This window comes from Macrotis lagotis, chromosome 1 (genome assembly GCF_037893015.1).
Source record: "Macrotis lagotis isolate mMagLag1 chromosome 1, bilby.v1.9.chrom.fasta, whole genome shotgun sequence".
Classification (NCBI taxonomy): Eukaryota; Metazoa; Chordata; class Mammalia; order Peramelemorphia; family Peramelidae; genus Macrotis; species Macrotis lagotis.
Window position 1 is genome coordinate 25,277,829 of NC_133658.1, and position 16,405 is coordinate 25,294,233.

The window sequence follows — 16,405 nt, forward strand, 5'->3', positions numbered from 1 at the left end:
TTATCTTCATTTTCTGGGACGCTGCTGAGAAAGTATTAATCAGTATTTGTAGAGGGAATTTCTTCACTCTAGAATATCCTGAATTAGTGAAATCCCAGTTTTCATCCCTTTCCATCCTCAAATTTATCATTAAGTTTTAGACACAGTTTAGATGCGATTTGACCTCCCGGGTAATATTATTATCTCCCGTGATTTACAAATTACATTCCCATGAATTCAAGGAAAACGGTGGGAATGATATTTGCTGTTCAATCATTGTACCTAGTTTGGGCTAGTTTCCCTTATAAAAGGGAAGAGATTGGGTCATTTCAGAATACTAGAGATTGAACCGTTGGGGTGACTTCCTTGGTTTGGGGGTATAAAGAAAAACTCACTTGTGGAGTTGAGATTAGAGATTTAGAGAGATTTTTGGCATATTGATAATGTCTTTTTGATTCGGTTGTAACACAGACTCTGAGTTCCCTCTCCCCACTCCTATTTCTCCTGACAAGATGGGTCTCCAGAACTCTTCTACCCTCAGAATTCCAAGAAAATCTGAGGTCCTAGGCAAGGTTTTCTAGTGATATAACTCATAACCCCTTGCTACTGTACTTCCCCACAATTATTAGTTGATATCAATTAGCCAGACTTCCTTAGCATAAAGAAAAACAAATAATAATAATAATAATAATCTACCACTTATAATTTTAAGGCTTGCCAACGATTTACAAGCATTATCTTATTTTAAGCTCACAACAACCATAGGTGGTAGGCACTATTACTGTCCCCATTTTACAGATGAGAAAACGGAGGCAATTCAGTCAATAGACCCTTATAAAGTATCTAGATGGATCCAGAGAAGAAAGTGAGATTCAAATCCTTCACTCAAATCCAATTCATGTGCTTTTCATGGCATCACCTCCTTTCCATGGTGTTTGAGAAAGAAGGACAGCTACCACCAACGACAATTAAGTGCCTACTAAGTGGGAAAGTATTGTCCTGAGTTTTAAAGCAAGGGAGCAGACAGTTCTTGCCCTCAAGGAGTCTAATGGAGGAGACAATATACAGACAGACAAACAAGTTTTATAAAAGATCAATAGGAAAGACTTGACAGAAGGAAGATACTGGAATCAAGGGGAATAGGAAAAGATTTTCTGAAGAAGGTGAGTTTTTAATTGGGACTTGAAACAAGTAGGGATATCAGGAGACAGAGTTGAGGGGACAGAGTATTCTAGACATGGGAGACTGCCAGTGAAAACCTCAGAGCTGAGAGGTGGAGGATCTTATTGGAAGAAGAGTAAAGAGTCCACAATATCTGGCTTGAAGAGTACATGGTAGGGGGCAGCTAGGGGGCACGGAGGATAGAGCACCAGCCCTGGAGTCAGGAGGACCTGAGTTCAAATCCAGCCTCAGATAATTAATAATTGCCTAGCCTTGGACAAGTCACTTAACCCCATTGCCTTAAATAAATTTTAAAAAAGAATAGATGGTGGTAAGAAAGCTGGGAAAAACAGGTTATAAAGGTCTCTGAACATGGAGCAGATCATTTTAAAATTTTATTCTTGGAGGATCCATGAAGTGGACAGGCAGGTGGCAGTGACAGGTCAGACCTACAGTTTGGGAAAATTACTTTGATAGCTAGGCATGGGGGGAAGACAAGAGGTTAAGTGACTTGCCCAGGATCGCATAACTCCATCCTGGTGTTTCTTAATTTAATACCTTAGATCAATTGATAACATATCAATTTTCTCATATGATAAAGTATCAGGGCTAGAATAGCTTGTTAGTAAATGGTATGAGAGAATGGACTGATTTACTCAATCCATTGACATCTCTAAATATCACAATGGTAAATATGGCTATTGAAAGATTTGGATTTCAAAGGTCTTTTTGCTAGATCATATTCCAAGTTACATAACAAGCCACTTGGCTCTGAGCCTCAGTTTCTTCATATGTGCTGACTTCATTTGTTCAATATTCTGTGATTCAATAATTCAAGGATGTGAAATTTTATGGGTTTCTTCCTCAGTCAAGAAAGAATATATTCTTTAACTTAATAGACAACTGTCAAAAGTTGCTAGGGTCCCCTTATGACAATCCTAATTTCCTCATCGGTAAAATGGAAATTATAATAATCAATCTGCCTCCCCATTGGTGATGAGGTGGCAAAAACTTGGCAAAAGCTGAAATCACTATAGATATGGGAGTGATTATTTTTATTGCCCTAAATGACATTGATTATGAACATGAGTCATCAAGAAAAAATTGGAATGGTGATTGCTATGCTGTTTAGGAAGACAGGTGCAAGTATGTAATACATTTTTTAAAAAAGGTTCTCTTGGGAAGAGTTGTAATTTTAAAGTTTTGCCATTACAAGAATAGAGCTTTGATTGTTTAGAGAAAATCTTGCTTTTGGAATGTCCCGTTCCTCAATGATGGTGGAAAAATGAGATATTTTAACTGCTGTTCATTGGATATGTATTACCCCCCCCATCCACCTTTACCACTACTGTTAAATTGTGCAGTCCTTTCACAAAGCTAGTCTTTCAAGTTAAAATTTCCTCTACTTGGTCCTCTACCAAAGGTGATTTCATTTGGGAAAGACTGAAAAAAATGTATCGTCCAAAATGTTCTGTCATTTTGGAGTTATATAAGGATGAAGAAATGCTCCCACTCTATTTGAAAACCAATTTAAGGGATTTAAAAAAACAACCTAGTAATAACTCTCAGGGACTCAATTTTGAAGGTTTAAAACTTCCATCCCACAAAATGAGCTGGAGGTTTTGACTTCATAAATAGTCTTTTCTTGATCTCACTTGTTTTTTCTTTTCTTTCCTTATTCTTTATGTTTTGGTCAAATTCCCCTCACAAAGCTTTGCTCTTTGGCTTGGTTGGAGACCTACTGAAGAGAGAATTTCTGTTGAATTAATCCTTGAGTGGTGAATAAAAATCAGGAAGAATGAAATTTGTGCTTTGAACATATCAGGGGCTAGGGATATTTATACCTGGAAGGAGATTCCTTTGTGAGTTTATAAGACAAGTAGCCATGGAGACTGGAAGAGACTTTCTGATGTTTAGTTAACTTTACTTATGTTTGTAATAATTAAACCCTCAACAAATAAAGGATGTTGGATGAGATATGCAGTAGATAAATCACTGGATTTGGAATCAAGATGACCTTGGATCTCGACTCAGAAAATTACTATCTCTGGGCCTCTGGGCAAGTCACTTAACTTCTCTGTGCTTCAGTTATCTTATTTATGAAATAAGATTGAACATAGCTTTTAAGATTCTTTCCAACTCTAAATCTGTGATGGTATGAGGTCCTTCCCTCTTGCAGGAAGAAGAAAACTCTTTATGCTTACCAAGAGAAACACAATGAAAAGTAACGATAATATATAAAAATTAGCAGCTGAAATTTCTGCGGATTCACAAGAGGAAAAAAAAAAATCTAAAAAAATTCATAGCCTCAGATGACCACCTACAAATGCAGATGAGTATGCGTAACTGCTAATATGAATTAGAGATTCTCTCTTAAGGAGGTAAATTTGATCTAGGTATTATTGAGATATGGGGGGAATGAGTCCTTTGTATGAATTATGACTCTGTTTGGATTTGCAGTCAGAAGATTGGAGCATAAATATGAACTTTGCCACTTAAGGCACATGTGACTTGAGGCAAGTCACTTTACCTTTTTAGGCTTCAGTTTTTTTCAAACAGAAAATGACCTTTGAGCTATCTTTAACTTCTGGAGTTCTGATTCCCTGGTTCTATGATCCTGGGATAGACCGAAGTAGGCAGTAGAGGAGGGTGACATTGTACATCAGGAAGATACTCTACAGTACAGAAGCTAGTGTTCAGATCTCGATTGGCTTAGATGCTCACTTGGATCTGAAGCTCTTCTGATAGAAGATATGTAAAGAGAACACTAAAATCTAAGGGTTGATCCTGAGAGTAAAGTTACCTAATAGAATATGGAAGGAAATTGAGGATGTAGAGTAGAAAAGCATGGTGAAGAAGGGGGGGGGTGACAATGATCAGTGGAGGTAGAAAGAAAAATGGTATTGCCATTAGTGTAGACTACAGACCACCAGGACTGAAAATGGAGTAGATGAAGAGTTGGTGGACCAACCCCAACTGCAGCAAAGAGGCATGTTACAGTAATTATGGATCAATTATCTGGCCATTTGCTGAATTTCTTTACCCAAAATAAAGCTGTTGATAATGTGTTGATTTGTCTAAATGATTTACTCCTTCCAAAGGAGTTCTATTCTGCATTTATTTCTTACCAACAAAGAGGACCTTGGGATTGTGGTGTAAAGGGTGGGGATTTTAGAGGAAGTGACCACTTCCTCTAAGACTTTGTGATGGTGGAGAGAATTCTAGTAAAGTCTGACACGAATCCTATATTTTTGGAGAACACATTTCAGAGGTCTAAGAGGATAAGCATGATTCCAAGAACCAACGTTCTCTGTGAAATCAAAGCACAAAAATCTGTGATAATCAAGTGGAATCAGACCAATATTCAACTTCTAGACTTTCTGTGTTATTTTCTAATCTCTCCTCCTTCCACTTAGAGCTTCAAATCTCTAATGGTGGATTTTACTCTTAGGATCGGCCCTTAGATTTTAGTGCTCTATCTTCTATCAGAAGGTCTTCAGATCCAAGTGGAAATTTGGAAGAGTACTAGTGAGATGAGGAGTGTGTGTGTGTGTGTGTGTGTGTGTGTGTGTATTTGTGTGCCTGTGTGGCAGGGGAAGATAGAAGCCAGAATAGACTTTGTGTATGAAAGGGACACAAGCTGAGCTTGGAAGGATGCTAGCTAAGAATTGCAAATAAGGAGAGTATTTAGTTCGGACATTGGAAAGAACACACTCAAAAGTCTAGAGATGGGAAATGGAATGTGGATTACAGGGAAAATAGGAAGACTGCTTTGGCTTTTTATGTAGATTGAATAAAAAATGAGTTTGCCACCTAGAAGGGTGGGCAATAGCTAGATAAATCAGGGGCCTAAACACTAAGCATCCAAAAGGCAATAGGGAGCTACTGTAGTCTGAAGCTCAGAGAAATTAACTATCCCCCACCATCTCACTGGGCATGGTACAGAGAGCACTAAAATCTAAGGACGATCCTAAGAGTAAAATCAACTGATAGAGATCTGAAGCTCTTTGTTGTTGTTGTCATTATTATTATTAGAGAATAAAAAGCTAAAATAGAAGGGAGTTCAGTAGTTGAACATTGACGCCGCTTTATTTGCGCAGATTTTTATTCCATAAACCCTTATCCCCTTTATTAGCTCCCACCTCTCAACACTCTCCACACTGAACTGTGACTCCATGAATTCACTAACCCCTTCCCAGGGAGATACAGTCCCAGCCTCAGTGACCTTTTGGGAAATCTCGGGGAAGTTCAGAGTCATTCAGTCACAAATGGAAAGCCAGTACAGCTTCACCGAAGAAACTAGGTACCCATTTTGAAGCTTTATTGACCCTGTTTGAAGAAAAGCATCAATATCTTCCTTTTCCAGTGCCTCTGAGGACAACCAGGTCAGTTAATTAAGGAGAAGCATATTGTAAATGGAAGGAAGTTAATGGGTAGACTCTGTTAATTAAGTGAGTCCATTGATCAACTGGCTGATGTGGTAAGGCATGGATGTATGATTGGAGAATGCCTCACGTGGATAAAGACTGATCCTGGGAACTTCATGAAAGACCTAGGATTTATTTTATCAGTTCCTAGTGACTACAGTTATATCCAAGAGGGTTGGCCACTGAATGTGTGTGGGGGCACCAGAGGAGGGGTGAGGATGGACTCCTGTTGACTGGTCTACAAAAACAAAATGAGAAAAGGCTTGGTCTTTTTTTTCTATTCATGTTTTGTTTTTTCTCCCCTGGATGTCTGGAATACAGGAAAGGAAGGGTCTGGGTGAAAAGGAAGAACAAAATGACTTGAAGAAGAAACCCATGGTAAACTGTACCATCCCAGGTGACCTGAGTTTCTTTGATGTCAGCTTCCTGTTCACCTTTTTTTGCATTTTTTTTCCCCCTAGTCTAAGTTACTCTTGAGTATGAGTTCTAACCTGGGATCTTGGTCCGTATACTTGAATAAACAAAAATATATAGTTAAGAATGTAAATATTTATTTTCATTGAACTTTTTTTTTTAGGTTTTCACAAGGCAAATGGGGTTAAGTGGCTTGCCCAAGGCCACACAGCTAGGTCATTATTAAATGTCTGAGACCGGATTTGAACCCAGGTACTTCTGACTCCAGGGCTGATGCTTTATCCACTACGCCACCTAGCCACCCCTATTTTCACTAAACTTTAATCGAAAGTTAGCATTTTCTACAATTCTTAAAGATCATTGTTCTGAGAAGGGGTACAGCATACCAAAGGAGCTCATGATACAGAAGACCCTTGCCTAGAATTTCCGAGAATGAACCTTCCCAAATTTGGGGTTTACCATTCCGAGTCTAGGAAACACTAGCTCATTGATTCTGTACCAGTCAGTCCCTTAACCTTCTTTGTGTCTCAGATTTTTTAGTTATCAGAATGAGGCTGCTGGTGATGATCTATCTATCCTATCTGTCCTAGCTCTAAATGTGTAATATAGTGATTATTTTTGAATTGGAAGATTCTTGAGTTTCAATCCTAGGTCTTTTTTTAGGGAGATTAAAATATAAGCTCCTCGAAGGCACAGATTGTTTCACTTTTATCTTTCTATTCTCGGTGCTCAGTACAGTTGGTGCTTAATAGATGCCTCTTGATGGATTGATTTGTTTAATTTCTTGTTTCTTGGAGAAGAGGATAATGGCCTTATTGAAGAAAGATTAAAGCCATGCTAAGAGAGTGGAAGAAGGGTTGGGAGGGGAGATCTAGACTTAGCCAGCCCTCCCTGCTGTTGCCCTTAGTTGCTCAGACAGTACAGGTTTATGGTAGATGAGTCAGCAATCCCTTGGGAGAATCTAATAAAATAATTGAATCTTTTATGTTTCTATATTTGTTCATGGGCTCCTGTGAGTCCTTTGCTTCTTATGAATTTTCTATGATGGAGGAAATAAAGCTGTCCCCATGCTCATTAGCCAGATTGTACACTGAGTTCTTGTGTGTGGGCTGGGAATCCTGTTACCTAAGTTTTATTTTAGAGGTTAGTTTGGAGATCTTCAGTTGAAGGCAAGAGTAAAGAAAGAAAATGACCTTGGGGGGGGTCAGATTGAGTATCTAACCTGGTTTGTATGAGTTCAGCATCCTTGGGGACCTTGAGGTCATGAGAACCAAAAGTACTAAGGGTAGAATTTTGAACTCAGTGATCTGGAGGGCTCATTGAAGAAACAGATGATGACTATCTTCAGGGTGCTTGGGGAGATAGGATCCCAGGCTTTGGGAATCTGATGAGGAACCTGGCTTCTCTCAGAAATCCATCTGTTTGACCTGGAAATACAGTCCCTGACCTTAACGGAAATTGTTGTCTGATAGAAGACTTTCCTGCCTTCAAAGAGTCCATGGGCCAGATGCTGGAGACCTTGATCTCCAGTAAGTCTAGTGTAATGAAGGAACAGATCCTGTCCTAAGGGAATTCCTGGTGTGATGGAGAGACACAATTCTTACCCTCAGGCATATGTTGGTCTATGGGAGGGGACAATTCCTCCAAATAGTATACCCTTTAAATTGACTGAAATGGAACTGAACTTCTTCTAACCATGAAGGGAAAAAGTCATTTTTTTAGAGGAATAGCTCCCAGGTAAGGTGTGCAGGTGTGCATCATTTATGATACATTCACTACCAGGCCTCAGGGACCTGCCATCCCACACCAAGCCAGTGAGCTGAAGCCAGGCAATTTAATCAACAGAGTCGATCCTTCAGTCCCTTGGGATTCAATCCACAGTCACTATGACAACCTGCTGAAAAGTGGAAAAAACTATAATAACCAATTGTTTGTGTCCTTCCCTATTTTTAAGAATTGATGTTCTCATTTCACCCTTCCTAAACCCCCCAATAAATATTCACACATTGTCTGAACATTTTTCATTGAAATGGTCCATTTCTAAACTGAATTAATGAAATGAAGCAACTATTCCCACGATAGTAGTCACAATAGGGTTAATGCATAGCAAGGGAAAGCTAAATGCCATAGTGGATAGAACAATGGACTTGGAATCAAGGAGACTCAGCTTCATGATTTCAAATTTACTCTCAGACAGTAGATCTTTGACCCTAGGCATGTCACTTAACCCTGCCTCCTCAGTTTCCTCATCTGTCAAGTGAGCTGGAGAAGGAGATGGCCAACTACTTTAGTCTCTTTATCCCAGAATGGGATCACAAAGAACTGGCCATGACTGAAATGACTCAACAACAAAAATACAAAGAGAAGGGGAGGAAAATTATGTGATATAATGTGACACTTAGAAGAATGCATGCGTAACTTTCCATGGAGTCTGGAAATCTCACCAACTCACCATCTTGGAATGACAACATTTCTGAACTTCTGGAAGGACCCTCAGAGAGAAGACTTCTCTCTTCAATATGCATGACCTTTTATTTTAAGCCTTTCTGTGAGAGAAGACGCATTGCCTTTTGAGTCAGTCCCTATTGCACGTTGAGAAAACTCTAATTGCTAAGAAGTTTCTTTTTTGATGTCAAGCCTAAATTTGTCTCTTTATAATTTCCATTTATTGTTCTCAGTTTTAGCTTCTGGGACCAAGAAAAGCAAGGCTAATCTTTCTTCTTCTTTTAGGCAGCAAAAGGGTTATTTGGATAGCTATAATTGTTTGAACTTTACATGGACTAAGTCACAACCCACCATTTGCTCATTGGCTCATTCAGGAGACTTGAACAGTCAACCTAGCAGGGCTCAAAAAGAATTCATTTGAATAGGAATAAGGGCGAGAAAGTGAAGATCCAAGTTGGGACCTCAAAGTGAGGAGGGCTCTGGATATTTCGGAGCAGAGCAAGAATCCAGAGATCCTTGGTGAGAGTGATCCCAAGGACTCATTAGATGAGAATAGATATCATTTTTAAGAGGAAAATATATTTTACTTTAGATTTACCATGGCATTATTATGATCATTCAATACCATAGAGTCTTCCCTGGAAAAGATAGGTACAATAAAATTTTCAAGTCATCTCTCCAGAAGAGACAAATTTCATTGTGTCTGATATGAGACACTCAGGAAATAGTGCCTGAATTCTTTATTCCCTCTGTGTCTAAGCAGGAATGGATGCCATTTGTATCTTCCAAATGACTCTCATAGGTTCATGGCCCCAGAACCAAGAAGATCCATAAAAGTCACCAACATTTTTATTTTTCAGATGAAATAACTAAGAGAAGTGGAACTCTCCAAAGGTCACACAGTAGTAAGGGGCAGAGAGGAGGTTCCTACCCAGGTCCTTTGACTCCAGATGATTCTTTCCCCTGGGTCATGCTAAGTACTGTGTCAAGATCTACCTAGTGAAAATAGACATTAGATGGATTCTAGTCCACCCCGCCCCATTTGACAGGTGACTTACACAAGGCCATATGTATACTGGATGATAGAATAGGAATCTGACTCCAAATACAAGTCTTTCCATTGTTATGATTTACCTGCTGAGGGAAAAAAATGAACATCAGAGAAAAGCATGGGAGCATATCCACAACACATTCCCCCTGGGCATTGGAAGACCCTTGGACTAAGTCAGGAGACCTTGGTTCTTATTCTGGATTTTAGTAACTTGTCCATTGACTTTGGAAGCACCATCCAACCTCTCAGGGTTTTGATTTTTGTTTCATCTGTAAAACAAGAGGTTTAAATTTGATAACCATAGGGAAGCAAACGTTGCTGCTGTAGTACAGTGATCTGAATTAAAACCTCAGCTCTATCACTTGATAACCATGGGATGTTGGACAAGTCACTTTGATTTCTTCAGGCTTTAATTTTCTCATCAGTTAACAGAGGGAGTTGAACCAGATGATATCTAGATTCTTTCTAGTTCTAAATCTCTGTCATCTTAAATAAGTTTTTATGAAGTATTTTCTCTAGGTTGGACACTGTACTAAGTGGATCCAAGAAAAGGCAAAAACAAGGACTCTGGCTGGATGTTATGTTCCTCTGACCTCTCTGATCTCTTCTAATTCTAAAAATATTCTCTTTCAGAATTTAGCCTGCTTCTCTTCCTAATTTCTGAGTTATGTGTCCATAGAGTTTCCAGAATGAAGTGTAGTCATAGATGGATTCCTTCCATGAATCCAGATGAACAAGACCTCCCTGAGGACTGCTAAGCAATCATATTTAATAATTCCCATCATGAAAGGTCTTTCATCATTAACCTCTACTTCCTCAAGCTTCTAGTACATTATTCTATTTCAAATCAATTTCACTAATCACTGCTCTGTGATCACCTCCTTGCTCATCATTGGCCACAGGAGTGTGGGGGAGAGGACTGGCCTCTTTAGAGCACTCACTGTAGTGATTCAAATTTTCTTTGCAATTACTCTGATCCTCTTCTGCCAGTTTCCTTGGGTTGTAATTAAAGTCATCAATTTTCAATGGGTTTGGTGACATACTATACTTCTGTGTTTCAGACTGGTGAAAGGGAATTCAAAATCGTAATAGGATCAGCCTATGGTAAAATAGTGAGTCAGACAAGGTAGGGCTATTGTTAATACATGAGCAGAGTTGACCTTTCTTCTGAGGGAAGTACATGGCCACCTTCTCCGTAAGCTCTCTGGGTCAACGAGGAGGCATTCTTGGCCTCAGATATTGCTCTGATTGACTCATTGGTTCATTTAGTAAATAGATCTGCTTGGGGACTATACTCTGGCCTTTACTTGTATTCCCAGGTCTCACAACAGTGTGATCTGGCATGCCACAAGCTTTTAATAAATACTTGCTGATTGACCGTCTGGGTGGGTGTAGCCCCTATATCAATTATCACAGAAGTCGCCAATTAGAATAACAGAATATAGACAGAGGGAAATGTTTAGTATTACAGAGTCATGGAAGAGATCTTAGAGTCCAACTCTGAACCAGATTACTTCAAATCTGCTCAATGGTCATATAACCTCCCCCCAACTTGAAGACCTCTGAGTATGGATATAACCACTATTTCCAACAACTGCCTGCTACTTTGGAATGAACCAAAGGGCCGGAAAAAATTTTCAGGCATCCAATTTCTCTCTATAACCTTATCCTCATAGCTCCATGATCTGCCTCAGGGGCCAAACCGATCAATCCAAATGTCTCTTTTAGGTATTCACTTGTTTCAGTTGTGTCTGAGTCTGTGTAATCCCATTTGAACTTTTCTTATCAAAGACAATAGAGTGTTTTTCTGATTCCTTCTCCAGCTCATTTTACAACTGAGGAAGCTGAAGCAAAAAAGTCAAGTAAATGACTCTTCCATGTTCACACAACTAGTAAGCATCTGAGACCAGATTTAAACTCATGGAAATAAGTCTTCCTGACTCCAAGCCCAGTGTGCAATTTGCCACCTAGCTGCCCCCTCTTTTAGGTGATGTTTCCTCAACTATTTGGAGATAGCTATCATTCAGCAACAAGGCTTGTCTTCTTAAACCTAAACATCAAGGTAGAGTGGAAAGAATTCTGACTTTGTAGTAGGGCGACCCAGGTTCAAATCCTACCTCTGACACTATCTCGGTGAAGTTCAGGAGATAAACACCTTGGGCCTTGGTTTCCTCATTGATAAAATGAAGAGAGTGGTGTATGTGACCTCTGCAGTATCTTCTAGTTCTAACCCTAAGATTCTATGAACCTCAGGCATTCCCTCAATATCTCTACCAAATGCAAAACAAATCAAATGTCCAATATCCCTGGAAGGGATACCAGAATGCTTTCCTCTCTGGGATTTTCTTATTTTAGTCCTCTTCTCTTGCTGGATCCTTCTCAGTCTTTGCAGGATTCTAATTCTTGTCCCACCCCCAAATGTGGAGGGAGGATGTTCCATCTTCAGAAGCTTTTGCTTCTTGATCTCAACTGTTTTCAATGGTTCAATTCTCATTTTTAGTCAGCTGATTTCCAGATTTCTATAAGGCAACTTTGGGAAGACTCCATATAACTAGCCCCAGCCTCTTTTCTGAACTCTGTGCTGTCACCATCAATCATCCATTGGACACATTAAACTGTGTATTCCAAAGACTTTTCAAATTCAACTGGTCCAAAACTGAACCTCATTATGTTCCACCTCCCATTCCAGCTCTTTCCCCTTTCCAACTGTCCTTTTTCTTTTAATGTGCCTCATCCCATTAGTCACATTTCTCGTCACAGAGGTTAGAGTCTTCATTGCTCTTCTGCCCATCTAATCAGATGCTAAGTCAGGTTGATTCCACCTTCACATTGGTTTTTGCCTCCAACTGCTCACATGGGCCACTACTCTAGTTTGGGTCCCCAGTCTCTTCTGCCTCCTAATTGGAGCCTTCAATAATCCATTATTCACAGAAATGCACAATTGATGTTCCTAAGCTGCAGAGAGGATCAAGTCAATCCTCTCCTCAGAAAAGACTGATGGTTCCCTCTTGACCTTAGAATAAATTAAGAACTTTTCTGTTTGACTTTTAAAATCCTTGGACATCCTGCTCTAATCTCACTTTCTGGGTTTTTATATTACTCTTTTTTGAATTCTGGCTTCCAACCAAACCTTTTCCATTCCTTATTTTTCAGTTATGTCTGATTCTTCATGACTGTTTTCTTGACAGAGATACAGGAGAAAGGAATTGCCATTTCCTTTTTCAGTTTATTTTACAGATGAGGAAACTGAGGCAATAGGGTTAAGTGACTTGCCCAGTATCACACAACTTGGTCAGATTTGAACTCAGAAAAATGAGTCTTACTGAATCCAGGCTAGGGGTTCTGTGCACTAATGCTCCTCTTACTTTTTCTCTCCTACTACATATACTCTATCTCTTTGTGAGTTGGCATGGTCCATCCTCCTTGTTTTGAATTTCACTGCTATCCTTCTGAATCCCCAGATTTCAAGGCTTTGTTCAAAGATCCCACTCTGTAAGAAGGTTGTCCCTTATCTACCCAGTTGCTAATGCCCTCCTCCCCTGGGGCAGGGAAATTTTGTTCATATTTTATATTGGCTTTTACACACACACACACACACACACACACACACACACACACACACACACACACACACACACTTGTTTTCCACCATTCTTTCCCCACTTCCTCTTGATTGTTAATTTTCTAAAAACCAGGGACTGTTTCTTTTTGCCTTTGCATCGCCAACACCTAGTACAATGCTAATTGAATGTTAGCTGATCACATGTCTTTTGATTCCCAGACCTTGTGAGCTCCCTTTAGTGAGTTCTTTTCCCAATAGAATTTAAGCTCTTTGGAGGCAGGAACTGTTTTGCTTTTTGCTTGTATTTGTAGTTCAGCACCTAGCAAAGTACCTGTTTACATAGTAAGGTACTTTGCTTATTGTCTTGCCCAGGGTAGAAACTTAGAACATATTGAATAAAATGGTTATACAAGGAAGGGCAGAATGGAGGGAGGAAGGTAAGGTAATATGATGGAAGGGAGGGAGGGAAGAAGAAAGCAAGGGAAGGGAGAGAGGGTAGAAAAACGAGGAGGGAGGGAGGCAGAATGAAAGAGAGGGAGAAAGGAATAAATGAAGGAAAGAAGGGTGGATGGAAGCAAAGAAGGAAGAAAGAAATGGAAAGAGGAAGTGAGAGTGAAAGGAAAGAATGAATGGTGGGAGGAAGGGAGAGAGGGAGGGAGGAAGGAAAAAAGGAAAAGAAGAAAGAAAGAAAGAAAGAAAGAAAGAAAGAAAGAAAGAAAGAAAGAAAGAAAGAAAGAAAGAAGAGAGGGAGAAAAGAAGGAATGAAGTAAGAGAAAGGAAGGATGAAAAGAAAGTAGGAAAGAAGGAATGGATGGAGGAAGAGAGAATAGAAAGATGAAAGAGAGAAAGGGAGGATTAAAGGAAGGAAAGAAGGAAGACAGGAAGAAAAGAACTTTACCTTTCAAAATTTGGTCTCCTACATGAAGCCATTCTTTATTCTTCTTGCTCACCCAATCATGTTATTTCTCTTCCCCAATTGATCTGGTAGTTATTTATTAATATTTTTTGTGTTCCAAGTACATGTAAAACAATTTTAACATTCTTTTAAAAATTATTTCCAAATTCTCTCCCTTTCTCCCTCTGATATTTACTTATCTAGGTTCATGCTGGGGCCCCCCAATAGAATGTAGACTTCTTGAAGACAGGAACAATTTCTCATTTTGTTCTTGTCTCCCCAACATCTACCACGAGTGTTGAATTGCTAGATAAAGATAGGGAAATAGATCTATTTTATGGAATAGGCAACTCCCAGATGAGAAACTTCCTTCACCAAAATGGTGGGTATCTTTACTGTAACTTAGATCATCTTCCAAAGCTCCCTGATGTAATGAGAAGTTGGGTCTTGCCTGGTGTCTCATAGGCAAACATGGCAGAGGGGAGACTTTAACCCACATCTTCCTGAACCTAAGATCAACCCTATCAGTGCTCCTATTTTATCTGTTGAATTAAAATTGGCTTGAATTTGGGCAGCTCATCCTATGCTGTGGGTGTCAGTCTCCTCATCTGTCAAGGGGTTTGGGCTAGATGATTAATGATGCCCCCTGCCAGCTGGTGGTTTCTGATGGGAAAATTGATTTTTTTTCAATTCCCTGGTACACATAGGCCATGACTATGTTCAATTAGCTTCAAAAGAGAAGCAAAATTACTTTCACAGGTAATTGAGGGAAATTAAAATATTATTTAAAAAAACCAAAGAGAAGAAAAAACAGTTCTGGGTAAATGCTCCAAGATAAAAACAGTGAAGGAATAATAAATAGATGATGTTCTTCACTGTCAGGAGGGCATTTACCAGTCGTAGTTAAATACTTTCAGCTCAATAAAGTATCACATCTCTATTATGTGACTTGACCATTATCTTTATAGATTTTAATTGATGCATAATTAAGAGTAGACTTGTGGGATAATAGAATCCCATCTAACTGGAAAAGCATCGTTCAGTATGACAGTCATAGACAGCATAGTCTCACAGAGCTGTAAGAGACTTTAGAGATCATCTTGTCCAATCATTTTATAGGTAAGGAGACTAGAATCCAGGGGGAAGGGAGGATGTATCTAAAACCACACAGCAAGGGGGCAGTTACTATTTTTTTTAGGTTTTTGCAAGGCAATGGGGTTAAGTGGCTTGCCCAAGGCCACACAGCTAGGTAATTATCAGGTGTCTAAGACCAGATTTGAACCCAGGTACTCCTGACTCCAGGGCCAGTGCTTTATCCACTGTGCCACCTAGCTGCCCCACTGTGCCACCTAGCCACCCCTGGGGAAGTTACTATTAACAAGTCATCAAAAAATCCCAAACAAGCCTCTGTTTGCCTCAGTTTCCCCATGTGTAAAATGGAGGGAAAATAGCAATTGCTTCTCAGGATTGTTGTAAGGACTAAATAAGATAATATTTATAAAATACAGTGCCTGACCCATAAGAGTTCTTTAATAAGTGTCAGTTATTATTGCCATTATTATTATCATTATTTATTAACTTCTGTTGTCTAGCACTTAGGTCTCTTATACCCAGTCTGGTCTTTATGATAATAATATAATTAATCAAAGTAGAATGGACTATCTCGAGGGATGGTAGGGTTCCCTTCTTTGGAGAGTTTAGGCAGAAGCTTGTCTGGTATTTTTTAGTTGGGTATTCTTTTAGGACATGGGTTAAATTAAATGGCCACTGATTTCCCTTCTGGTTCTAAAATTCTGTGACTTTGTGGCCCATGGAATACTTACTGAATAAAGGTATAAAAATGAATAGATTTACAGAGTAGATTTCTGATCTTTCCTTAAGTAACATCGCCCTTAAGGCAGGCTTTGCAACAAGAATTCCTTGGACATTGAGTTCCTAGTTGCTTTCCCTTGTCTCAGTCCTAAACAAAGAGCCTAAGACATCCAACTCTAGACTGATTTGATTTATTAGTAATAATATTAATTCCTTTTTTATAAAAAGCATTTTCTGGGGCAGCAAGATGGCCCAATGGATATAAAAAACATTGTCTTCATAATCCTGTGAGTCATAGAGTACTACTATTATTCTAATTACGCCTAAAATGTATAAGGTGCTTCAAGCCTTATAAAACATTTTAGATACGCTCTCTCATTCGACCCTTATACTTACTTTGTGAAATAGATCCTGTCATTACTCCCAATTTACAGATGAGTAACTGAGACTGAGGTAAGGTGATAGCCAGTAAGTGACTGAGGCAAGATATGAATAGTTCTTTTTTTTCCAAAGAGGATAATGAGACTGTTTGTGACTTGTTTAAAGTTGCAAAGCTAGGAGGAACCATCAGGAAGAATCTTTTTTTTTTAGTGGGGGATATAATGGGGTTAAATGACTTGCCCAGGGTTTACACAATTAATAAAGTTTCTGAGGTTAGT